Source organism: Misgurnus anguillicaudatus, chromosome 2 (assembly GCF_027580225.2).
Source record: "Misgurnus anguillicaudatus chromosome 2, ASM2758022v2, whole genome shotgun sequence".
NCBI classification, from domain to species: Eukaryota; Metazoa; Chordata; class Actinopteri; order Cypriniformes; family Cobitidae; genus Misgurnus; species Misgurnus anguillicaudatus.
Window position 1 is genome coordinate 33,628,823 of NC_073338.2, and position 23,515 is coordinate 33,652,337.

Genomic DNA, 23,515 nt, shown 5'->3' on the forward strand with positions numbered 1-23,515 from the left:
TGGAAGGACTCGTGGTTAAAAATTAAACTGCTGGATTCAAAATGTATGACCACGGTCCACAGACATAAATATATCTCCTAGCCTATTTTCAAGCAATTGGAGCCAAATTCTGTCAAAGCTCCCTAAGCCATTCCGACAGATTTAAAGCTTATTTACTCACTGACACTGCTAATCAATAAATCAGATTAGTTTTGAAAATATTAACATAGTACTGGTGTTCTCTAATGTCATCTTTGCTTGAATGGTACATTTAGCAGTTTCGGTGCAAAGAAACATTACTAAAAACATTTCATGTTCACATTGAGTCTGTTGCGTTTTGGGTCGATTCAACAGATGAGAGCTGACAGAAAGAGTCAGATTGCCGGTTCTTTGAAAAACCTTCCTGTATCTCCCATTAATCACTATTTACCCTTGGCTCAGACAGACGGGCCATTCAATACTCACCTGCCTTGAGCAATATCAGCTTCAACTCAAGCGAAATCCCTCACTGGCCGCTTCTGCTATCTGCTATTGATAAACCTAAAACAAATTTTCTGCAATAGGATTTGACACCGCTTGGCTCACGCCCTGCCAAATGCCGGACACTGTTGTTCGCATAAGAGCTGATGGAAAAAGTACTGTTATGGTAGATGTGGTTCACTTTAAGTCATAGACAAGTTGTTGACAAAGCCAAACGACTCTGTTATCGATCTCAGAGTTACTTTGATGATTCTCAGTTCGTTGGTATTCCATCAAACGTTATTGGACAAGTCTAAACTGACATTTGTTGGCAAATGAGTAATGAATTTAATTCATGTGTGTACGAGCTTTTATATACGTAAATGTACAGTAAGAGCTTTCATGAACTGTAATATGTGACATCGCATGTCTACATAAGTCATTTGGAAGCACTATAAACTTCAACCTTGATAATGCATTAAAGGGATAGTTGACCCAAAATGAAAATTCTGTCATCATTTACTCACTCTCATGTTGTTACAAACCTGTATAAATTACTTTGTTCTGATGAACACAAAGGAAGATATTTTGAGAAATGTTTGTAACCGGGCCATTCGTGGACCCCATTTACTTCCATAGTATCCTTTTTTCCTACTATGGAAGTGAATGGGGTCCACAAACTGTTTAGTTACAAACATTTTTCAAAATATCTTTTTATGTTTGTAACAACATGAGAGTTTGGGTAAACTATCCCTTCAAACATGATGCTGTTTCTGAAATCAGCATTTTTTATGTGTTAAGTAAGGAATAATGTAGAGGCAGTCGGTTGTTATAGCAGAAATAAGCCCCGAAAGTGTGATCAGGATCAGACACAAATTATTAGTTTTAGGCGCTTGTTATCTTGGAATAACATTACTGGCCAATCACAATCAAGCATTAGAGCACCGTGTAATAAATTTAAAATAATCTCTGCTGTTCAGCACAGTTGCACACAGCAGCTGTGGTCAAAAATGTGGGTCTAGCTGCAGCAGTTCCTGAAAACACGGCAGTGTTCCTGGCAGTGATGTCACATAGTGTACAGTAGCGAGCTCGACAAAAAACGGAAAAGTTTGAGTTCCTAATGGACGCTGGAAGTGTTAGCAATGCAACATGTTTTAACAAAAATAAATACTTTTTTCCTTGTGTTTATCGCAGGATTTGTACATTTTATATTTTAGTTTTTAAAGGCGGAGTGCACAATGTTTGAAAGACAATGTTGATATTTGAAATCACCTAAACATACACGCCCCTACCCCAATAGAATCTGGACCTTCTTTTGATAGACCCGCCCCACACATACGCAACTCCGGTAAGGATGTCGGTTAGTAGACATGTCCCTTACTGCTGATTGGCTACAAGTGTGTTTTGGTAATCGGCCCGACTCCCTTTTCCAAAGCGTTTTTCAAACATTGTGCACTCCGCCTTTAAGTGAGACAATGAGTGCGTTTACATGCACAGTCTTACGCTGATTATGCTTAATAAACTGATAACGCGTGGGGTCATGTAAATGCGTAAATCGGTTTTCTTTAATCGGGGACAGCCCATAAACGGCGTAAGCAAAAACCGATCGGCACAGGTAGTTTTTTGCTCATTACGCCGATTTCGCGTGGCATGTAAACACCTTATCCGGCTTTCTCACGGTTTTGTCCATATGCGCATGTCTCCGCGTATGAAAGATAAACGTCACACGCGGAAGTAAGCGCAAAGTAACGCATAAAAGTCTCCGCTGGACTAAAGCAGTTGGCAGAGAAACTGTTAAAATAGCAGCTCATGTTACATTTACAGGTTGTGCAGACACGAGAACAGATACAACAGTACAGGTTAAGACAGATATGCCGTTGACTTTTTGAACGACTATTGTATACTATAGGTGGTGACGTCACTGCCTGCGAGAAAACTGATAATTCTGCAAGTCCCATGGAAACGCAGTTGTCTGCATAGCCGGTTTATTGATTTGCATGTAAACGCTTGAAAACAGTTGACTGTAATAAGCAGATTTTTGATAGTTATCCGCTTATGCTGTGCATGTAAACGTACTCACTGTTTTATTATTTACAGCAAAGCTAATAATTATCAATTATACAAATAAGTTATATTGTTTGGAAAAAAATTTAAGTTTAACCTAATGCACATTTTTACTGTAGTTTCATTTTTTCCGAGTAGGCATTGGCCGGTATAAGATTGTGGCGGTATGATAACCTTTAGCAAAAATACCACGGTTTCAGGGTGTTGCGGTATTGCAGCAATAAAATGTGTTATTTTTAAATGCCAGGAAAAAATAAAGCATTTAAATTATAATATGCTTTCAAAAAATAGATTATATTTTCATTATGTATATTAAAGGTAAACATCAAATCAATCACATGACTTAATGATTTAATGAATTTTGTATAAACACAGCTCATACCTTGGAGACAGTATCACAGAACATTTTAGTGGTTTTGAAACCTTGACTGTTTAAAACCTCTGTATACCTTGAAACTGGTAACCGGCCCATGCCTATGTCCGAGCCAGGGTCTTAAACTACAGCGAAACATACTGCACATAATGTGCTCTGTTGTACCATGGGCGTTTCAGAAAATAATAAAATGTATTTGTGCATCTGTAAGAGCAGGACAGCAGAATGGATTTTGCTGATACAGGGCCAGATATACTAACAGCTTGCGCCTGTGTAAACGATCATTTTGGCATTAAATAGCAATGTCAGGATTTACTAAAGATGCGTAGTGGATAATTAGCGCTGAAAGGGTGTGGTCTTGTTATTTTTGCGAGTGACTTTATTGTATATGCATTTCTAGGTGTTTCCATTTCAGACGCAACATTTTTGGGAGGAGAATATGTAAATGACTCATGCAACGCAATTTACTAATGTTTGCGCATGCCATTACTTAACGCTGGGAAAAAAGCATGTCTTTAAATTACTTTGTGCTGAAATGGGTGCAATTATTGTTAAAAAAAAGAGGCATCACAGAGAGCATAGAAGGCGTGATACAATGCAGAGGAACATATTATTAAAAAATATTATTTGCCAAGCCATGTTATTTTTTATTTGCTGAAGTAAATAAAATAGTAGTCACTAGAGCAGTCACACAATACCAGACTTCTTGTAAACCTTCATTTTTTGTTCAGTTCTTTTCAGTGTACCATGGCTTTGTTAGCTGGGATTACACACCCTGAATTTTCCACTGGGATGTCTGTGGTGCTGAACTCAAGCTTATTACAGGCGTTTAGATCACCCGCAACTCATCAGCTCTGCTTATTTTACGGATTGACGAGATAACTCGTCAATGGTGGGGAAAGAGTTAAGTACTTTGATACATTAACATGCATACATCAACAGCAATATCATCCCCACTTTCATTGCGAAAAAAAGGAAAAACATTGACAAAATGCTTTCATGGTTGGCAAGTTAAATTGTAATACCACAAATGATGTTTTATTAACAAGGTTTGGGAGGAGCGCGATCAGATAATTAACTAATCAAGCACAGGTGCATCTCATTTGGTAATCAGCCAAACACTACATATACAGATATCCTACCTCAGTCTTGAGATCGTTTTTCGATATCCCTCCATCACCCCAACTCGCCACTCTAATCTGTTCTATCCCGGTTTGGGATTGGGGAGTTCTTTGGGTTCGGGCCATTACTTTCGCTATCAGATTAGATGTAAGGTGAACTCGTGAATCATTTTAAATAGCCCAATGTTTAAACACGAAATCTGCAATTTGTAGACCAGTATAATTACTTAACATTTTTAAATATCAGAAAATAAAATTCTTTATTCTTTAAAATGCAACTTCTCGAAATTTTAGGGGAATATGTTAACCTCTCTGTAAAGCTCACTTTTAATAAAAATTTGTTTTTGATTTTAACAAGGTAGCATGTCACAAAGACACAAGATAAATCACAACTCTTCTGACAACTAAAGCACTAAAATCTGGAAGAAACCTGACCTTTTAGTCCTGTCAATCATCTCATAAGCATACTGAGCTCCGAACCGAATCTTTTAGGAGCCCCTACTTAATGGCTTATAAACAGTCAATGCGCACCTGAACGTGTTAAATGATAGTTAGCATTTCTCTGTGACAATGACAGAAACACTTGCCCATGTAAATGAGCAGACTTAAACAAATTTATTCGCCTGACACAGTTGCCATACCCAGCGGTAATCGGTGTCTGCATGAACTCCTCTTTATTGTTTTGTCGTAACTAGCCGCAACTAATACTCATCTTGTAGGCGTCAAGCCTGGTTGCACCTAACACATCTCACCAGAATCACACTGCTCATGTTTTAAACATCCCACATGGACAAGGATCGATTGATTGTGGAATTCAAGACCCAGGATATCGACACATTCTTCAAATTCCACAAGGAAACCATTAAAAGCTTAGATTCAAGGAAGTTATACAAAAGAAAGTGTGCGAGTTAACAATTTACAGTATTTGTTGCAGCTGTGCAGTGCATTGGGAGAGCTCACATAAAGAATTTTACAATAGAGCTCTGATACCAATTAAAACTTATATTTTTTTAGAGTAGCAGGTTGAATAGTTATGTTTAACAAATGCCATCAAAACAAAGCTAATAGAACATTTAATTACATTTTTTGTCTCCATGGGATCAAATATTTTTACAATCGGTTGTGATTTGTGCTACTAATGCTTTAAAAAGGTAATGGGAAAGGTAATGATTTGGCTAATCATTAGTAAAATAAGATCAAACATTTTGTTCAATAAACATTTAATTTCTGTTAAAATTAAGTTTCTATTTATGTAAATTAGTCACTTAATCATCATATTAAAACTCAATCATGAGTATTATTGCCATGATTAAAAATTAGTAAATGAGATTTGCCTGTAGATATGTTTTATGTTTTAGTTATGTATGGCTGCGTGTTCATTCTGTATTGTAAGTACTGTAAATGTTGAACTATTTACAGTAAGTGCCTTGATCTCAACAGAAGTCTGGAAGCTCTGCGGAATGAAAGGGATGAATAATTTAAACAGCCATGTTTTGTGCATGACAGTAAGGTTAGAAAAGAGATCTGCTTAAAAGCAGTTATTGGTGTGATTGTGGCGTGCACATGCATTTCAGTCAGACCTTGAAATGGGCAGCACTTTAATCTCTTAAAGTAGATGCCAAGTGCTGCTCATTGTTTTGTTTGCCACAGGATTATGGGGGTGGATTAAGAAGTCCACCATTACAATAGTGATGTCTGGCTGACAGTATAGAAAGAGCGAATGCATATTATATGCTGCTCAACATTCAGGCTTTCCAGTTCAAAGAAAGCAACTCTCAAGAGCATGTTAGGGAATGTGAACATACCAGAAGGGCTCAGTTTGAAAAGTCTGCTCACCGAAGGTAAATAGAATTATGTATGACTATTTAAAATACTCATACTGAGTTCTTTGAAATGTTAGGAAACTTCTAAGTTTCTTCTAAGGAACTTCTGAGGAAGTGTTAAGTAAAAAGTAAAATTTTGTCATTTACTCATCCTTATATCTTTCCGAAACTGTAAGCTGTTTTTTCATGTGGGACACAAAAGTACAGTAGAAGCTTTTGAAGGGTACACACATCAACTGCCAAGTTTCTTTAAAGAGCACCAATGGTCTGATTCATGATTTTACATTTCCTTTGGTGTGTAAGTATGTATTAGTACATGTTAACGATATGCAAAAGTTATCGTCTCCAACTTAAAAATCTTTTCTTGGACTACAACAAACACACGGATTGTAGGCAACGGTTTACTTCCTGGGATTGGTGATGTAGACAAGACCGACATTATCATAATTCCTCCCACTTAGACTCACAGCCTGTAAGTTGACTCCTGTAAGCATTGCATTGTGGCCGAATCTTTTAAACATGGTAAGGAGCGTCATTTCCGCCTGACATCAGAGGTATTCAGGCCAATCACAACGTACAAATTAGCTGGCCAATCAAGTACACAGCACTTTTCAAATCTATGAGTTTTGTACAAAATCTGTTTGTTTCAGGAAGAAAGTGAAATCTGGAGCTACAGAAATGCATGGTATGTGAAAAATGTGTTTTTTTAACCATAAACCACGCGAAAAATACACAAAATAATGTTGTTTTTAGCAATGAAATCGGTGCCCTTTAAATATAAACTTTGACACCTGTAAATGAGGAGTTCAGATGCAAAACCCGTATTTGTGCACCTGACAAGTTTTCTTGTAAATGAGCATTTTTTATCAGGTTCTTATTTTTAGGTTCAGTAAATTTACTTTAATGGCAATAAAAATGTTTATATATATTAGAGCTGGGCATAGATTAATCTAGATTCATCTCATACAAAATAAAAGTAATTTTTTACATAACATTTGAGTTTGTGCTGTGTGTAATTATTATGTATATACACACACATTCATGTATGTATTTTAGAAACATTTACATGTTTATATATATATTTATTTATATTTGTATATATTCTAAATTATATATAAATAAAAAAAACGATATTTAAATAAAACATTTCTCAAATGACTATATATATATATATATATATATATATATATATATATATATATATATATATATATATATATATATATATATATATATATATATATATATATATTTACACACATCACAAACTCATATATTATGCAAAAAATAATTTTTCTTTTGTATGAGATTATATATATATATATATATATATATATATATATATATATATACACACACACACATATATGTGAATATTCATTTGTTTTTTGTATCAACACACACTTTTTATGTAAATTTGTCTAGACTGCCCTATTTAAGTCAGCACATTTCTTTTACACGTAAGGTAAATAATGTGCTGGCAGTACTTTAGACAGAACTTTTTATAAAAAAGGGATATTTGTGTAATTTTTCTATTATCAGCAGTAAGAAAAATCCATTTATCTGTTTATTTATCCAAATGTACAGTCGGGTGTAGTCAGGTGCACTTTGTCTCAGGACTCCGGGTGCCATTTGCATCTTGTAATTTTTTTTACTTTATTCTACCAGTTAGACCTTTCCACACTGACCGCGTATATTTGGTGCAAATGTTAGACGTGATAACAAACTAGAATAAACATCTAAATCACGTTTTACTATGTTTATTTTTAACATGCCTTCTTAATGGAGATGGACAGATTTTAGTAACTGGATTGAAAGTATTATGATTGATTTAGCAATAAATATAGCTGCATGGTATTATGTATGAGGACACTAAGCAAATTCTAGTGATTTACCAAAAATGCGTAATTTAACAGATAGCATCAACGAAATAATATACAGGACAGTATGTTAAGGTTGACCCTCACAGATATGGCTATATTAATATACAAAAAAGAAAATTAACGTTTGATCTTCTCATGGTCTTCAGAAGATTCAGATTTTGCAACTTCCTGTAGAAAATGTGTCTTGTGGATATTCCTATTTTTGTTTTCAAATGGTGGAGCGTGTTGGAGTAACACAACTGAGTAAAAACCTGGGGAAATGACTAAAATGTGAAATTTATCTAAAGTGTTATGACTTTTTGAGTGATAAAAATATTTACTCCGAAGATGGCATACAGAATCACACAAAAATGCAATAAACATGACAAAAAAAAAAAGATATTTGAACAGACAACAAATGCAATTTTTCAGTGTTTCGGTATTGTAACTTAATATTTTATTAATAATGTTTTAAATTATATAGTAAGAATAATGTCCAACGCACAAAAAAGGTCTGGAAACGTGCATACGCCAGTTCCCACGCAAAGGTTGTGATCTATAAAAAACTTAGGAGAAAGGGGCTTGCAGGGTGGAATCTGAGGATGATTCATGTACGCACACCTGCAGGTGATCTGTGATTTATATAAGGAACATTGCTTTTATAAGTCTTAACATTTTTTGGCATATGCCATTTTTATCTTTTGTGTGTACGTGGACTTTTAGTAAGGATCCTACACACAGTTTTATAAGTAAGACCCCATGACATTTTGCTTGAGAATAAAATGTATTTTAGGTTACATACTGTATAATGTCCTGGAAACAGAAATGTTTTGATTTCGGTGGAATGGCTCTCGGTGTCTTGAGTGATGGAAAGATCCTGGTTCACTTGAAGAAATCGAGAAATTGTATCACGCAAATCACCACAGATTTTTTGGGGGTTTATTAGTATAATTACTTAATTCATAATTTATTTGAGCTATTTGGAAACAGACACTTGCTATAACAAGATGCAGTGACCAGATACAATTTATATTTTATATTTATGTAAATAAACTTTGGCATAACTGACAGAGACTTTTTTGTTGCGTTGTGCTGGGTAGCTTGGCACATTGTGAAACCATAGTGGTCGAAATCCTGCTTGACATAATTGTACAAAAAACACACACTGTAAATGTATTATGAATTATAAGTCCCAACAATTTGTCAATCTATTGTCAAGTAATGTAGAAACAGTCCTGTCAATTATTTCATATACAAGTATCATTTAATATTGTTGGTCACGAAGCAATTCAGTAAGGTTTTTGTTCTGGCCTGTGAATTAATGGCTTCCAAAAGGTGGATTGTGATGAAATCGGTCCCCCTGCTCTTTGCCAAACGCTTTCTGCATTTCATTTGCTGGATGACTGCTCCTTTGAATCCTCCCAGCGTGGAGCAAGATGAGTGTCAGTTTTTTCTGTCGGGAAGCGGCTGAAAGAACGAGAGGGTATCCCAAAGGTCTTCCCTGCTCTTACCATACTGGGCCAATGTCTCCAGTGATGGAGGATTGGCACACGCTCAGCTCTGGAGCTCTGCTTACTCTAAAAAAAGCATAGTGTAGACCTAACCGTAGGAGAGGTTGGATGTGCATCAATATAATTCTGCATAGAGGACATTTAGAGGGTATATTAAAGGGAAAGTTGTCAAAGTCGATCCCGTCTTTTCTTCTTTCTATGATATGTTTGCCGATACAAACAGCTTTAAAGAGTCTGAGATGAGCTCTTCATGTACAATCAGTATCTGGCAATGCAGACGTTACTGTTGCTAAGTACCTGATACCACTTTTCCATTTGGTGCTAAAATTCTGTTCTTCACATGGCTCCTTTCAAAAGCATCTTGAGCTGTAAAATGTCCACACTTTTGACAGCTGCTCAATGTTAAGAGTATTACGAGTTGACATTGTATATCAACACTAAGAACTGGCAAGCATCACAAATCTGTGCACTTTTCTAAGTGACTGAATTTAAGATTTTCAACCGGTGGAGGTAAAAATCGAATAGACTTAGGATTTCGATATACTGACATTAATAAGCAAGCACTCAAAATCTTTTGCAGGTACTTAGCAACCACTCAGCACACCATAGCAACCATCTTGATCGGATTTAAATTTCATGCTTAAAAATCCTCAAAACGTAGACAACCCTCAAACAACCACCACCATAGAACTCAACAGAAATTGGTCAAATAAAAAAATGTATCTATATTCCTTGATTTATTTAGGTGTTACAGCTAAAACCTTACTAGATGGTTGCTTTGTTTCTTTCTTTCTTTCCTAGCAAGCATTTTTGCGCTTAAAAGGTGTCTGACCGAAAAATAAGCCCAAAAATAAATAAAATAAAACCAAACACCTTATAATCACTTGACTTTGCTTACATGATGGAAAATTTTACATCTCAAGTTATTTTGGCAAAAAACATAGGAATAGGTTAATAATAGCTGGACTATATCTGGTCTGTAGTTAAAGGATTAGTAAATTTTCTTAAAAATCCAGATAATTTACTCACCACTGTTGATGTCTTTCTTTGTTCAGTCAAGAAGAAATTATGTTTTTTGAGGAAAACATTCCAGGATTTTAATGGACTTTAATGGACCCCAACACTTAACAGTTTTAATGCAGTTTATAAATACAGTTTCAACGCAGTTTCAAAGGACTCTAAACGATCCCAAACAAGGCATAAGGGTCTTATCTAGCGAAACGATTGTCATGTTTGGGAATAAAAATAAAAATATGCACTTTCAGACCACAACTTCTCTTCTTCCTCCGGCTGTGTGACGAGCCAGCGCGACCTCACGTAATTGCGTAATGCCGTGAAAAGGTCATGTGTTACATATATGAAACGCACATTTGTGGACCATTTTAAACAATAAACTGACACAAGGACATGAATTAGTATCATTCAACATTCAACAACGTCGGATCGGTCCTCTTCCTCCACACTTGTAAACACTGGGGCGGAGTTTCGATACGTCATCCATGACCTCTTGACGTTATGACGTATTATGTGAGGTCGCGCTGGCGCATCACAGGACCGGAGGAGAAATTGTGGTTTAAAAGTGAATTTTTTTTCTTGCCAAAAATGATAATCGTTTTGCTAGATAAGACCCTTATGCCTCGTTTGGGATCGTTTAGAGTCCTTTCAAACTGAAATTTTAAACTGCATTAAAACTGCTAAGTATTGGGGTCCATCAAAGTCCATTAAAATGAGAAAAATCCTTCTTGACTGAACAAAGAAAGACATTAATATTTTGGATGACATGGTGGTGAGTAAATTATCTGTATTTCTTTTTAAGAAAATTGACTAATTCTTTAACCTAGACAGTAAAATGATGGCTATTGCCTACTGGGTTATGATTATACCCAAGCAAACCCAGTGGTAGTATTAAAAGGCAATGGCATGATGTACATGTTACAAGCAGCATTTCATACATCAGTGTAATATTGTGCTGAGTGCTGTTTGGCCATTCCAGGTCAGGATATTGTACGTCTGGTTCGCACTTTAACACATAGCAGGAAGCATTTGATGCCATTTGATGCGCTTGTAGGTGCAGAATGGCAATTTCATGTTTTTTAAGTTTAACCTTTTATTCTCTGCGATCCATCAGCTTGAGGGAATTGTGTTGTCGGGTCTCAGAAGACATCTTGCAAAATGTAAACAAATACGCAAAGACATATTCTTGATATAGGTCTGCATAACAGATGAATTGATCTTCCTCTAGCTTTTCTCCTCATGAGAATAAAAGAGATAAATTGCTGCATATTAATAAATCTTTTCACCTCATTCTGTTCACAAAACCCGAGTCATTATGCAGCTATTTAGTAGTGATTGATGAGTTCGTCGTTCACCCTCAGAAGAAGCCGATCAAACTATTATTTTTGTGTTCAATGTAATCTGGTTGATAAGTTTGCATGCCGATAACATTTCCCAGGAGATTAGCAACATATTGCATGAATCACATAAAGCAATTCATTACTGCTCTACCAAGTAAAATTAGTTTTCAGTCTTGAAAGAAAAATGAACGATTGGGTCTAAAAACTCACCTGCCTTTAAAATATGTTGTTAGATGAAGCAGCAATATTAAAGATAAGGATTTAATAAAACCACAATAACAGCTAAAGAAAAAGATTTCTAGATATCTATCCCCCCGGACCCAATTCACAGTGATCCGAAAGCCTGCTGACAGTCTCTCTCCACTAGCTTAAACTGAAGTGATGTTCCCCAAAGAGTTCACCACTTTTACCCACAATTCAACACTGCCTAATGGCACAGCTTTGTGATGGATGCCGTTGGCAGCTCTCATCAGCGTTAGTGACATGACAGAATGAAATGTTGCACAGTAGTTTGGTCCCAAACGCACTTGACAGCCCATTGTGTTGGGCTTTATAATCGCTATTGTACGGAGAAAGCATTATCTCCCATTTTTATGCATATCAAGATTCCCACTGGAAGTTGACATTAATTCAGGATCTGTCTTTGTTGCTGAGGGATACGCCAGAATGCAGGAGATGAATGGAGGATGTTTGTGACTGCAACTCTTTTTAATATGTGTCATTAAAGATATGAAAGCATTTCCATTAGAGCTACTATCAAGGCCAGTGGGTGAAAGAGGTCTGGGTGGTAAATCACAGGCGATGATTAACCCTATATAGGGACAATAGAGCACATTATTTGTTTAATCATTTATTATTAATTTAATTTTAAATTGAATTGGGTCTTCGGGGTTAATTTTGCTAATGTACATAGTAGTTACAGTGAATGTACTGCTATAGCACCGTCTGGAGTCTCCCTTGACGGACATTCAGAGTTGTAGTAAACAACAAAATCAAAATTTTTATTATATTATAGCACAGTTGCTCATGTTTTAGCAGCACCATCAGCCAATCAGTATTATTGTGATATAATTTTCCTATGGTCTCATGGCATTTTCATCTCAGGTGATCACAGATACTAGCCTGACGTTGTCATACTCAATTCTAGTCAGAATACATCGACAGCTACTATGTTTACAACATTTCATTCATATCATTACATTGTGAGTTATTTACTAAGTCATACAGTCAGACTAACTCTTACCAATTGTAAGTTAGATAAACTTCATCCACGGGCTTTGAAAAGTAGCTGGCAACGACCGCTAGTTATATCCATGTGTCGTGCACACCAAGTTGCCCATTTTCATTGTGTTCCATCTTTTTAGTGACCATCGGAGCCAGCTGATAAATAGGGCTGTCACAATGATTAAATAATCGTCTCATTGCAATTGTGTAAAGGACAAGTTCGGTATTTTACACTTAAAGGCGGAGTCCACGATGTTTGAAAAACGCGTTGGAAAAGGAGACGGGCCGACTACCAAAACACACTTATAGCCAATCAAATCAAATCAAAAGCCGGGTTGCGTATGTGTGGGGCGGGTCTATCAACAGAAGGTCCAGATTCTATTGGGTTAGAGGCGTGTTTGTTTAGGTGATTTCAAATATCAACATTGGCTTTCAAACATCATGGACTCCGCCTTTAAAGCCCTGTTTTCAGATTGTTTAGGGTGAAATAGAACGATTTTGACTGAAATTTCGACATATGCGGGTGCCCCGAAATCTTTTTTATAGGTGCACTGGAACAATCCTTTCTAAAATGCATTAAACTTTCGTTAACAAAGACGTGAAACTCACCGAGTGGTCAGGGGTGTTCACTGATATGCTCACACAAAAAGCGCTGCAAAAGATGCTTTCCAACAGGTGTTTTAGCATTCGTTATTAATTTGTGGACCTATTTTTCCAAACGCCTTACACCCGTATATTCTTCCGCTGAGAGCTTGAATAATAGACACTCCAGGCCAGGTGGTGGCGCTAATCCGCCATTGCCAATTGCAAGAATAGAAACAAAGTTCCCAGTGCGGTGTAATACCGTACCTCACAGCACATCTAATACAAGTCAATGCAGTTGGCAAAAACTACGATAAAACCTGTTGGAATGCGTCTTTTGCAGCGATTTTTGTGTGGGCGTATCGGTGAGCGCCCCTGGCCACTCGGTGGGTTTCACGTCTTTGTGGGCGAGGGTTTGGTGCATTTTGGGAAGGATTGTTCCGGTGCACCTGTGGACCCATTGTAGAGGTGGGAGGTGAAACACAAACACCCGAAAATTCTCGGGGCAGCCGCATGTGTCGAAATTTCAGTTAAAACCGTTTTATTTAATCATAAACTATCTGAAAACAGGGCTTTAAGTGTAAAATACCCAACTTGTCCTTTAACCTCATCGCGATGATTTCAGATCACCGCGATGATTGCACATCTCTCTAAAAGTTATTTTATGAACAAAAAAATGTATGATAATTAAATGTCAAAGCAATAAACAGGCAATTAACCGTCATAATAGTCACAATTTATTAAACAATTAACCGTCAGCCAAATTTCATAATCGTGACAGCCCTACTGATAAATTAAACTTTTGCTGAATCCCGTTGGAGGGATGGCAAAAGCATCTTTTTGATCAACAAATGCCTTAATCGTGTTTCTCTGTTCCTATTTTAAAATCAATGCGCTGTCGATATCTTCTAGAACAGACTCGATGGCAGAATCTTCACATCTTAAATTTTCCAGTGGCAGCCGTCTTTGTTGTTAACAGATTTAACACAAGCGCTGTTTGGTGACGTTGTTGATTACGTTACTGTTGATCATCTGTCCATCATCGTATAAATCCCGCCCTGACAATTTGATTGGTTCGACCAGCTTTAGTTCGAGAATAGTTGTGCCACAACGGAGCGACACCAGACCAAACTTCCTAACCTGAAATGTTGTTGATGGCGGGGCTAAGTTCGGCTGGCACCCAGACAACCAGATCCCATTGAGATGAATAGAAATGCTAATAGAGCTTTCTCCAGGTATTATTGACCCCCTTAAGATATACACAGGCTCTTAAAACTGTTAACGGTTGGATTATCTGTTACGTGTGATCAAATAAGACAACACATTCAGTGCATTCCAAATCACATTCTGCTTGACTTAATATCCTTTAACAGCTCACTTACATAGACTGCCGTTAATCACAATACATTCTTATATCACATAATATCATAACATCCTTTTAAATTTTTTACATGACATTATCTAACTTTCTTTAAAATTCAATACCCATGCAATGAAACATAATCAAATATACACTCACCTAAAGGATTATTAGGAACACCATACTAATACGGTGACCCCCTTTCGCCTTCAGAACTGCCTTAATTCTACGTGGCATTGATTCAACAAGGTGCTGAAAGCATTCTTTAGAAATGTTGGCCCATATTGATAGGATAGCATCTTGCAGTTGATGGAGATTTGTGGGATGCACTTCCAGGGCACAAAGCTTCCGTTCCACCACAACTCAAAGATGCTCTATTTGGTTGAGATCTGGTGACTGTGGGGGTACAGTGAACTCATTGTCATGTTCAAGAAAACAATTTGAAATGATTCGAGCTTTGTGTCATGTGCCAATAAAACATCCCCCAAACTATTACACCACCACCAGCAGCCTGCACAGTGGTAGCAAAGCATGATGGATCCATGTTCTCATTCTGTTTATGCCAAAATCTGAATGACTCAACAGAAATCGAGACTCATCAGACCAGGCAACACTTTTCCATTCTTCAGCTGTCCAATTTTGGTAAGCTTGTGCAAATTGTAGCCTCTTTTTCCTATTTGTAGTGGACATGAGTGGTACCCGGTGGGGTCTTCTGCTGTTGTAGCCCATCCACCTCAAGGTTGTGCGTGTTGTGGCTTCACAAATGCCTTGTTGCATACCCCGGTTGTAACGAGTGATTATTCCAGAAGTTGCTCTTCTATCAGCTTGAATCAGTCGGCCCATACTCCTCGGACCTCTAGCATCAACGAGGCATTTTCGCCCACAGGACTGCCGCATACTGGATGTTTTTCACTTTTCACACCATTCTTTGTAAACCCTAGAAATGGTTGTGCGTGAAAATCCCAGTAACTGAGCAGATTGTGAAATTCTCAGACCGGCCCATCTGGCACCAACAACCATGCCACGCTCAAAATTGCTTAAATCACCTTTCTTTCCCATTCAGTTTGGAGTTCAGGAGATTGTCTTGATCAGGACCACACATTGGTTAATCAACCAATCACATGGCAGTTGCTTCAATGCATTTAGGTTATTGCATTAATAAGAAATTGAACAGGTGTTGCTAATAATCCTTTAGGTGAGTGTATACATCCTAACATCCTAAACATTTAAAATTAATAAATCAGTCAATTATTCAATTATTGAAAAACATTTCTTCAATAAGCTTTGCAGCTTGAAACCAATTCTACCACTCTGTGTTTTAAAATTTCCTGTCTCTTTTTGATCCACCTCATTTTCTGGCTCATTACAATCTTTGATCTTACCCTGCTCCACTTCCTCTGTGTCTGCTTTGTGTAATGTCCTTAAATACTTTCTATTCCTTCTGCATAACTGTCCATCAGGAGTCGCTACAACTTGCAAGCTAGAGCAGTAACTTGAGCTTGAATTCAAACACCATTTTGCCACACTCTGTCATTTTCTTCCACCATTAGTTTCTAAAGCTGTCGTGTTCCACAATCAAACTTTTCCTTCTGCCTCTTTTGACAACTTTCAAATGGCACTTTCACTGAAGTGGTAACTGTCTGAGTAATGTTCCTGATGCTGGTAATCTTGTTCTTACCCCCCGACCCATCAACAATTGTGCAGGAGAGAATCCAATGTTTTTGAAAGGCGTATTCCTCAGATTCAGAAATAAGATATATGGATCTCTTCCATCTGCCTCAGTCTTTATCAACATATGTTTTACAGTTTGTACAGCTTTTTCGACTATTCCATTCGATTGAACATGGTGGGGGTTTGATGCAGGGCTCAGTGCTAAGAATCTTTTCTACTGTGGTTCAGATTGCCCTGTCAAAATTATTACTGGTCCCACCAAAAATCACTTAAATGAAATAAGCCAATTGTTTTTGACCCATGTAGCCTTAATAAATAAGATTATAACACCAAAAACTACTAGCCTACGTCTACAGAACTGAAAACGTGATGTATCATGTTCCGATTTAAAACAGTTGTGTATGTTCGTTATTTTGGTATAGTTATTCACTTTGGTTAGGTTATTTGAGGTGTTGGCTCTTTAAGACCTAATGCCCGTGGATCCAGTATGATGCATGTTATTTCTGAGCATTTACTTATACACAACTGTTTTAAGAGGATAATTTGGGGCACTCCACTCAAGTGCAAAAAAAACATGAACTCAGTGTTTTGCGTGCAGTCTAAACCATTTTAGTGTACGCTCAGTGTCTCGAGATGCTTTATTTAGTGGCTTTTTCATAATTATCTCAAGAGGCTTGTGGTCTGTCTGAACTTCAACCTCTCTGCCATAAACAAATTAATGAAAACCTTCCAACCCAAACACTATTGCCAGCATCTCTTTTCCTTTTGAAGCAATACAGCTCCTAAACCACTTTTAGATGCATCCACAGAGATAGTTAATGGTATAGGCTAACATATAGTACTGGGGTTTCTGTTAACATAGTTTACATTTAAACTTTCTTAGTTTGATCTTATTCCACCAATCATTTTTGCATGACTGTTTGTGTTCCGAAATGAAAAAATACTATAGTATATTATAGTAAAATTACCATAGAACCATTCTATAATAAATACTGTATTAAAATACTATAGCAATTTATGGGAAACTTACTATAATATCCTATAGTATATTACAATACACTATACTCTTGCTTCATTTAGTACGAATTTATGAATATGCAAATTAGTCCCCATCTCCACTCTTTCCCACCACCTTGGACCATAGACATATATGTTAAATAGACGCTACATTCGCCAGTTTTAGACACATACGTGCTAAGTTTGATTTCACACAATGCATACGTAAACTGTGTGTGTGTTAGCACTGATGTAAACATTTGACAGCACCCTGTATTTGTGAGCAGCAATCACGAAAGCAGAGCTGAAGCAGCTGTGCTGCAATCGTTTCAGCGCCGAGTCTATGCGACATCCATACATAATATCTGACTCGAACTATTGATTCAACTCCGTTGATGTGATTCGTTACATGTTTGTGACGTTGAAAACCAATGTGATTTAAATCTGCAGGAATGAGACTGTCTCCAATTTTATGGAGAAACTACTCAGCAGTGGTGTTGAATGATGAATTTGCACAAGGCTTGTCTCAAAGCATATTAAAAACAACACATAGACGTATAAACAACAATAAAAACCTGATTTTACCCACGGGGGGACTTTAATTCTGTTAGATATTGACTGGTTGACAATTCTCCTTGTACACACGTACGCCAGACAACACCTGCAGTGCATTCCAAATCACATTCTGCTTTACTTCGCAAGACACAACAAAAATCCTTTTACACGTATCACCATGACTTGCATACACTTCTGTTAATCACAACACATTCTTAAATCACATATCCTAACATTAACTATGGACATGCTTTTATGTGACATTTGATGTACCCACTCACGTCGTACAGTTGTGCATTGGGGAAAAAAGTCCATCCACTCAAGAGCCCATTGAGAAAAGAAGCATATTTCAAAGCATTATCCACGCAAGGTTAGAGTCTCGCAGCTCAGCAGAAGCCCGGGATCATTACCATTATCTGATAAAAAGCTGGGAAGTTAATGGCAGGCAGAGCGTGTGTTTGTGTTTTATATGGTGATGATAGGAAGTATCACATGAATAGTGCATCTGTGTGTATCATTATGGGAAATGTATGTGCCTTCAGGGGTGAATGTCTGTAAAATCGGTACACGTTTAATGATTTCACTGGGCGTCAAAATACATACAGAGTATGTACTGTATACAGAATGTTAAACAGACCATTCTCAAAACGGCCCCACATGATTTGTTGCATTTCTCTTGTGTTGAGCAGCGCAGCTGGTTTGCTCTTATTTTTTGTGTGAGGTCTTCCTTTACAATATACTCGAAAATTCATTAAAGTTTTGATCAATCACACTTGTTTGGTGTTTTTTCTTTATATCAGTAAATGATGAAGGCAACAGCAAAAGTAAATTTGTTGAGTAAATTGTCAAAGTCGCTCAGATCCTTTCCTGCTTTTAAAGGGGACATTAAAATGTGGTGTACTCCACAGATATAGCATGTTAAAATTGCCACGTTGTAGGTGCGAGCAAAAATGTGCCGTTTTGGGTGTGTCCTTTTAAATGCAAATGAGCAAACACTGGTGGTTTGTAGAAATTTAAACTCGGTTGTGCTGTCAATTATTTTTCTTTTTTCTCTCTGCACTAAATGGCAGTGCCGTGATTGGATAAGGCAGATTAAGATCACCTTTTGACATCACAAGGGGAGCCATTGCAGAGAATGTTTTTTGGACTAGGTGTTGGTTGTTATAAGATTTATTAAGGATTTATCTTTCTTACCTAATGATAAATCTAATATATTTAAAAGATGTTTTTGACACATAACACTATTTTGTGTATTTCTACCTCTGTGAGACCTGTATGCTATTAAATGTCATCATCCACTTCAAAAGTCCACTTTAAAAAAGCGGTACTTCAGATCCCCACCCTTCATAGCACTTGCAATCCTGGAAACACCTCCTCTCACTTGTCTGAGATTGCTCCATCTCTGTCTCTCCTCTCCTCATCGTTTTCCTTGAGAGGAGCTTTTTAGCATTGCAGCCCATCTTTGGTTTATATGCCCAGGGATGGATGCTAATTCCTCCCCGAGGGCTTGTTTTAAAGAATTGCAGGTGTCTGCGGCCGGACCTAATCTGTGCTTTCGAACAACACATATTGTTGGCAGGGGAGCACCTTTTGTATTCAGGGCAATGCAATCATCTCAGAGGGGAGCATCTTCATCTCATCTACAATCTGACAGTGACTCTTCTCTTTTTTTTTGTATTTTACTAAAGATGGAAAGAAATAATGGAGACACATTCTCACTGTGTCTTACCCTGTTGAGGAGGTGATGAGTGTGCAGACCCTGTTTGTCACAAAGATTTAGTCTGAGGATGAAGATAAATCTACTCTCTTTGCCTTTCACAGATGATGGGCAAAGGGCTACAGTACAATCAAAAAATGTATTTATTTTTGTTTAGAAAAATGATGCAGCCAAAAAATGTACACTTATTAACATGTGGCTGACTCAAATTGCCTTTTCCCTGCATTTAGAAAAGCTAACCTGTAACTTACACCGAAGGTCTAATGACTTTTGGCGCATCTAGTCCCCTCTTTGGAATTTTGCTCGAGAATGTAGGCTGACTTTTATTTATTTATTTTTATTCTTTTATCCTTTGTCTAATTTGGTGCCATTACCCTTCATTTGATCAGTGAACTACTATTGCATGTGAGATTGTATGATTTTGTTATTGTAAATCTTTATAAATAAAATAAGAAAAGTTAAAAAAAGAAAGAATGATGCAAACTAAAATTAAATATTTATCCCAAAATCCAGTATTATAAATATGTTGTAGCTTTATATTTACTCAAAATTCATTCAGAAATATGTTTAAAAAGGAACTGATATTATTAATGGAAAATAATTTTAAAAAGGGCCAAATACTGCTAATTCATTTGTTATTGTACTGTAGGCAACCAATATAAACAATAGCAACATTCAATACTGCTTTTCTGTCCTTTTTGGCAAAAAGACCCAAAACATTTTAATAAACTATAATGTTGGGAACCTTTTAGAACAAGTGTACTGTACAGGTTGCTCATCATGTAGAGATTAATCTAATACACTGCTCCCATATCAGCTTGTAAAATGGTTTGACAGTGGCAATTTATCAAAATGAATTGTCTTCAGTTTCAATCAATTTAGCTGCTACTTTGCATATGTAACTCTAATGCATACTGTATAATGTAAAAAGATTAATTTACCTCCATGCATAGTAGCCCTGCTGCGTTTGAACTATTTTAAAAATGAGCTTGCACTCGTCAGTTTTATTGAATCCTCTTATATGTTTACATTACTTAAGGGCAATTTACAGTTGCATTTGGGACCTTTCCATGAAAAATGTGTCTTATACAAAGTAAGATAGTTACAGGTATGGATGCACCGAATGTTTGGCAACTGAAATTATTCAATTTACAAGATTAAAAAATGAGATCTTTGCTAACGCAATCATATAGCAACCAACGCAGAGTGAGAGGCGTGCAAATGCAACAAACATGTTTGTAAAAGCATTTTAATGTGTCCGAGAAAGACATGAAAACATACAGCACTACAATTTGTGTTTATCATTTAAAATCAAGACATCCTAAACAAAATGCAGTATATGAGAAAGACACAGCAACGATGCTGGGTATTTGTCTGTTGAATGCACAAGCACAGAGAACGAGTGCTTATTGCTTCATGTCATAGATGAGAAGAGGAATGAAGAAGAGCGACGGCATAAACATTTCCTAGAAGCAGTAAAGTCCTGCAATCACAAACGCGCTTATATTAAAGGTGCCTTGTCACAAGACTTTTTTAAGATGTCAAATAAATCTTCGATGCCCCTAGAGTACACATTTGAAGTTTGAGCTCTAAATACCATATATATAATTTATTATAGCATGTTGAAATTGACACTTTTGTGAGCAAAAATGTGCCGTTTTGGGTGTGTCCTTTAAAATGCAAATAAGTTGATAAAATTCAAACATTGATCGCAATGATGGTGGTTTGTTGCAATTGAAACTTAATTGTGCTGTGAATTATTTTGTCTCTCTCTCTTTCTCTCTGCACTAAACAGCTGTGCCGTGGTTGGAAGTGCAGATTAACTCTTTCCCCGCCAGCGTTTTTAAAAAAAGTTGCCAGCCAGCACCAGCATTTTTCATGATTTTCACAAAATTTAATGCCTTCCAGAAAATGTTCTTCTTTAAATATATAAACATACAATATAGCAAAGGAAAGAACAGACCCTCTGCTTTCAAACAACCAAAAAACCCGTTTCATCCTACCTTCATTAGTTCTCTTTTTATCACCTCTCATATATGGGTAGGTTTCTTCAAAAGCACCCAATTTTGAGCAAACACTGATTTTTGTAAAGGACTTTTGATAGAGATCAGATGCAGAGCGATCTTTAAAACATTCACGGAGTTCTGTCTCTTTCACGTGAGGCGCTACTTCCGGGTTGTATAAGTTGCGGCACCTGGTGGATACTGTAATAGTGATATTGCGGAAAGCCGGAAATTCTTGTCATTGGCAGGGAAGCGTTTTTCTTAACTGACGAGTTATCTCGTCAATGGCGGCGAAAATGTTAAGGGGCGGTATTATTATAATAAGATCTCCTTATGACATCATAAGGAGAGCAAAATTTCAATAACCTAATTTTTCATGTGCTTGCAGAGAATGGTTTACCAAAACTAAGTTACTGGGTTGATCTTCTTCACATTTTCTAGGGTGATAGAAGCACTGGGAACCCATATATAGCACTTAAACATGGAAAAAGTCAGATTTTATGCCATGGCCCCTTTAAACAAGAAATAAAACTTTTATTAACAAAAGCTTTTTGTTAGACCGAAGCGCTTTGTTGAGTGCTTTTCCTCTGTCATGCTCCTGTCAATCTCCGCGCCATCTCACTTTTCCTCTGCTCAGGCGCCTGTCCACTGCTCAACATACAGTGTTGCATAAGCGTCATTGCAAGTTTAAGGCAGAGTATTGAATAGGTTATTTGCATTTTGTGCGGGAAAAGAAGATCAGATTAATATCTGTTTAGCTGCAGACTGGCTCCTTTCATATACGCTGAAGCTGGGCCGCCCTGATGAATGATCTTGCGGCCTATGTTACTTACTTTTTTATTTAATGCTAATCTGTTGTAGGGTATTATGGGTAATTGTTGTTCTGTCACCTTTCTGGCAGGAGTGTAGCACCATCGAATACGATACCTGCTTGAGTAATGTGCTTCCAACTATAAGCTTCCAAGCTCGTTTTTCATTTCAAAAGCAATGAATGTAAAGTTTGATTTCCACATATATACCTGCAGTTTGTTTATTAATAAAATCTGTGTATGAATACAATGCAACAAGCTACATGATTGGCTTGCTTTGATGAATAATGCGCTTATTAAAGGTGGACCAAATAAAAGGTGCTGTGTATGTATTATTTTTTGTAAAAAATACTTGAATTTCTCTACTACAATAAACTTGTGTTTGTAGTGATGGATCTTAAGATCTTAGCTTGTAAAGTTTCTTTAAAGCAGCCTGCATGTGTATTATCTGAGAGATGATGAAATTCTGACTCGAGAGTATAGACATACATCTGTGTTGTATTTCATTTTCTTTCCTAGTTATTTTTATATGTTCACTTTATTTTATATATTTATTTAACCATTCATCATTGTTTTTAATTTCTGCTGTTTAATCTTGTGTTGCGTGCTGTACTGTCTTCACAAGTATATGAGATTCCAATGATTGTCATCTTGAGGTTTTTAATAATGTCACGGGGCAACGTTGTAAAGCAGTAATTTTCCACTATCTATAATAACACCTGCTACAATTTGTTTCTTGTCAGACAAAGTCAGTCAGACCGTGGAGAATGCAATTAAGATTATTTTGTAAACTATCTTTATTTTATCCAATCATCACTTTGTCTCCTGCTGTTCTTGTCATCCATCTCTGTATCTGCCTCATGCTTGAAGCAACAGAGTTAACTTTTTTTTGAGTAACAAAGTAATTTCCCTGACAAAGAGTGATCTAGTGAACTGAATCTGAACCTGTATGAACTAACAGTAGAGACGACTTAATGTTGTGTGGAACCATTTGACACAGCTTTAAGCAGCATAAATCCAGCGTTTGATTCCTCTCATTAGTAAATTGACCA

The 23,515-nt window shown here is 36.8% G+C and overlaps 1 protein-coding gene across 2 annotated transcripts in view; it reads left to right on the forward strand.

Annotated features, from left to right (window-relative positions):
* st6galnac5a (ST6 (alpha-N-acetyl-neuraminyl-2,3-beta-galactosyl-1,3)-N-acetylgalactosaminide alpha-2,6-sialyltransferase 5a) overlaps window positions 1-23,515 on the forward strand; it is a 75,770-nt gene that overhangs the window by 26,912 nt on the left and 25,343 nt on the right. The gene's annotated exons all lie outside the window — the stretch shown is intronic.